Raw genomic sequence first — 4,199 nt, 5'->3', positions numbered from 1 at the left:
CTAGAAGACCCTACACTTGGCACTTCCAGCAGTGAATTGCAGCCTCTTTTTAATTTTGATCTTTATGGTTTTATATCACAATGCCTCTGCAGCCCGTGGTATCCCACGTCTCCCTGTGTCGTTTTTCACCTATTTTTGTCGAGGCTATTTACAGCCTTCCGCCCGGCGTTTGCTTTGAAGGTCTGTCGTGCTGCTCTGTTACAAGACCCAGGGATAAAGCGTTGTCAGTCTGTAAGAAATCCATCAGAAAAGGACGGAGACTCTCCTGCCAGAGAATCGTTCCGAATGTATTTTCATGCTGTCTTTGCAAGAGATGAAGATGATGGAGCACATCAAATCTGACGTGAAGCCGCGCTGAACATGCCGAGTAGAAGAAAATGTCGTGACGGCGGTCTCGACGCGGAGCGAGGGATGTTTGCAAAATCAGCCTTCGTGGGTACAAGCACATGTTTGTTGCCTGCGTGTGAGCTTGTTGCAAATAAGCGTGCTTGTGATACCACCTCAGGTCCCAAAACTTAAAAAAGAAACGTTACTTTTAATTAACTGGCCAGGTTTCAGGAGCAGTCATTTCTCTCTCATCAGTAGTACTTTTAGACCTGAAACTTGGTGGTTTACTGGAGGGTCCTTTTTCTGTCTGGAAAGCTCGCTTGGGTGGCCCTGAGGACAGTCGTGTGTGATTTGACTTGAAGTCCTCGTTTAGTCAAAGTCTTTGTTTGACCCCTTGGAACGAAAAGCAATTGTTAGGCTTCAAAAAATAATGTCCTGTCAGCTGTCCTTGTAGATTTTGCCTGAACCCTCTTCTTGATGTTGAATTGCACACTGGAATATGCTTGAATACCTGCAGGCTTTGTCCCCCTAAAAACTCACCAGTTAAAATTGCCCTTTATCTCTGCAAATTATATTCTTGGTGAAGAAGAAAAATAAAGTGTTAGGGGTGGGTTTTTGGGCTTTGTAAATGAGCGTAGTTGGTCAGTGTGACTCGGGAGAAGGAGGAAGAGGCTGTTTCCCTGCGTGCAGTAGTTTGTCGTACTCCGTGTCCCGTGTTCGTCAAGGTGGGTGACACAAACCAGTTGGGTTTGGTTGTTGCTCCGCTGCGGAGCAGCTGTGACCCCTGATGCTGAGAGCTGGTTATCAGTGTTAATTTGGAATAACACTCTGTTTCTTAACCCCTCTGGGCCACTTCCACTGCACTCAAAGAGCTGGTGGGAGATGGTGGCTCCAGGGTGTAACGCCCCTGGGGTCGCTCCGCAGACTCCCGACATCGGAGCCGAGGTGTGGGTAGGGAGCGAGGGGTAGAGGCGATGCTGCTATCCGTGTTTCGAACTGCTTGGGGAAAAATAACATCCAGGATAAATGTGCTGGTTTCGTTCTTTGCTTGGCAAGGCAGGAGTTTGAGAGAGACTGCTTTCCTTTCAGCCGTGTCCGCGGGTGGTGTGTGAATTAGTCGGCGTGCTCTTACGTGCCAGAGCGATGTGCCAGATGCTCCGAGGGAAACTACTCTGGAGATCCCAGTTACAGGGAATGAGGGGCAAACACAGTTTTAGATGAACATTCATGAGTTTTGAAACTGCTTTAAGTTTGCCCGTGTTACTCCATAACCTCTGAATTTAAGATTATTGCGTATTAATGTAGTTCTTCTTGAACTAGACACAAAAGTGATTTAAACATTGTGTCTTTAAAACAGAAATTGGGTGATGGGAGTAGGTTCATGTGCCCTTTTTCCCGTTCATGTAAGGTACAGGAGTGTCCAGGGCTCTTGACATGAGTTGCACTTCCAAGTGGCCAGGTTGGATCCCAGCGAGTGGAAGGTGGCGGTGGAAGTTACGGTGATCCGGTGCAGGAGACGCTCAGCAGTTCTCGGCACCGCGGCCCCTCGAGGTGTTTCCTCCCACAACTAAACCCGAGCACCGTTGCTCTCCGTTCAGCGTGCTGCCAGAATTAAAACTTGAGCTTTGATTTTTTTTTTTTTATTTTTTTTGTTTTCTTAAAAGTTGTATCGTTTTTTACAAGCTGCCTGAGACCTCCGTTTCGGGAGTTCGGCCGCCTCCGTAGAGCTCGTCGAACCTCTTCAGCACGGATTTTCTCGGCTCCTCCTGACGAGGAGTATTGGGGAGAATCTGATCTGGAGAACTTCCGCTGGCTGGTGCTCAGGACCACTGGCTTTGTTCCCGAGCCGTGGTGCGTGGAGAGCCGTCCGTAGCTTAGGGTGAGCAGGGCAGCCCCTCGCTGCCGAGCGCCCAGTCCCGGCCGCGGTGGAGCTGTGGGAGGAGGAGGTGGTGCTGGCCCTGCTGTGCCCCGTCCTCCTGGGATGGGGGAATCATCACTTGAAGTGCTTCACTTGAAGTGAGTGAAGGGGCATTGCACCCGTCACATGCCAGTTTCGTTTTGTTAGTGATGTTTGTAGGAAATTCTTAAATATTTATCTGTATATAAATGGGTTCGCGTAAACCTCAGTGGCGTCCCTTAGGGTGTGGAGTTCCGCTGATCCCAAGCAGTGATGTTTTAGAGCCACGTTATGTTTTTAGTCTTCTTTTTTAGATTTGTAGTCTTTTAAAACTGCTTTAGATATTAGTGCTCATGGTGTTCTGAAAACGTGATGCTCTTGGAGGTTTGGGTGAGCACAGCCTGCCGTCGGAAGAGAAAGACCTGCTGAGGAGGAAGGCTCGAGCGCCGTACGGAGACATACCGAGTCCTGCGGCAGTGCCAGGGGGGCACAGCGTCCAAAACCCTTCGTGTCAGCCCGCGAACGCCACAGGTGTAACCAGGGCAGGAGGTTCCTGTCCCATCCGTGGAGTGGTTACGGTGTGCACAGTAGAGCGACACCAGTGTGGTTTTGGGGGGGTTATATCGGAGCGTTTGTGCCGAATGCACTCCTTGGGAGAGGAACCTGCTTTCCTCAGCTAGTTGGTGCCCTGCGGCTGTCCGGTGCCCTTCGGTGTTCTTGACATTTCCAGATAATTTAGGAAATGTGCTTGTGCTGCGGGCTTTTCCTACCCGATGCAACTGGATATTGGCATCATGTTTGACAGGAGACTCTTGCGAGGGGGTCAGGGAGGCTCCCGGGGCCCCCGCCTCGTGTTGGCGATTCCAGATGCTGTTTAAACACGCGTTAATCTCGGAGCACCGAAGTGTAACCCCCCCGTTACAAGTGTTCGTAGCGTAAGGTCGGTATAAACTTAACATGCTTGATCATTCGATGCCGCTTCTCTGTATCCTAGTGGGAATCATCTAGTTTGTAGTGTACCATTCCACCAACAACTGCTTAAAACACCTGGAAAGAATCGTGACTGATAGCTGACAAGGTGGCAGGGAATTTGTCGGCGTTCAAGTCCTGCGAGAACCGTGGTCCGCTCCGCGTGCTGCGGTGGGAGGCGTACGTGCCGTCTGGGACTCGGCAAGACTGAAGTTCCCTTTTCCTTCCAAGAAGATGCTTTTCCAAGAAGAAACGGCGTGAGGGAAGCTGTCTGTCTTGGACGTTTGCACGAGCCAAATGCCATAAATCCGGAAGATGGACCTTCATTTGGAAATCAAATGCCAACATCACGTGCACAGTTAATTCTGCTGTTAAAAGGATAGATGCTGGGAATTCCTGGTGGTTATATATATATATATGTATATGTATAGAGGAAGCTCTTATATAAAATGGCCCTTCATTCTCCAGTGCTGTCATCCCCGCTCCTGCTCCCCTGCCAGCCATGGAGGTGCACTCTCACCGTCTGAGCGCGGTTGCTTGTCGTACCCCTCCAAAAATTGAACCATCTCCTTGAACTCTGCAAACTGCCCCTCACCCCCAGCCCCTCCAGCCAGAGCTGGGCTTTGCCCGCTCCCGCAGTCCTTCGGAGGGCGGCAGGGAAACCCGTGGCAGCCAGGAGTGCCGCGGGGGTGGGTACGTGGGGTGTTGCACACGCGCTCGTCGCCAGAGGTGCGATACAACACGTGGATTTGGGTTTGGTTTTTTGAAGTTGTGCTCGCCTTCACCACGTTGTGCTCTCCAAAGCGGGACTCGATGAGCTCAGAGCAAGGTCCAGACCCGCGCTGTAGGCTCCGGGTCGCAGCACCGTGTGTGTATCTATGTATATATGCACATATGTATATATTTATACAACAGGTGTGCACCTAGTACTTGCTGCTGTTTTTTCTTTGGTGGTAAAAACGTGACATTTGGCTCACAGTACTGCTACGAACTCGCAGCCAGACAA

Source organism: Tauraco erythrolophus, chromosome 18, assembly GCF_009769465.1.
Source record: "Tauraco erythrolophus isolate bTauEry1 chromosome 18, bTauEry1.pri, whole genome shotgun sequence".
Taxonomy (NCBI): Eukaryota; Metazoa; Chordata; class Aves; order Musophagiformes; family Musophagidae; genus Tauraco; species Tauraco erythrolophus.
Note: the sequence above shows the minus strand (reverse complement) of the source record.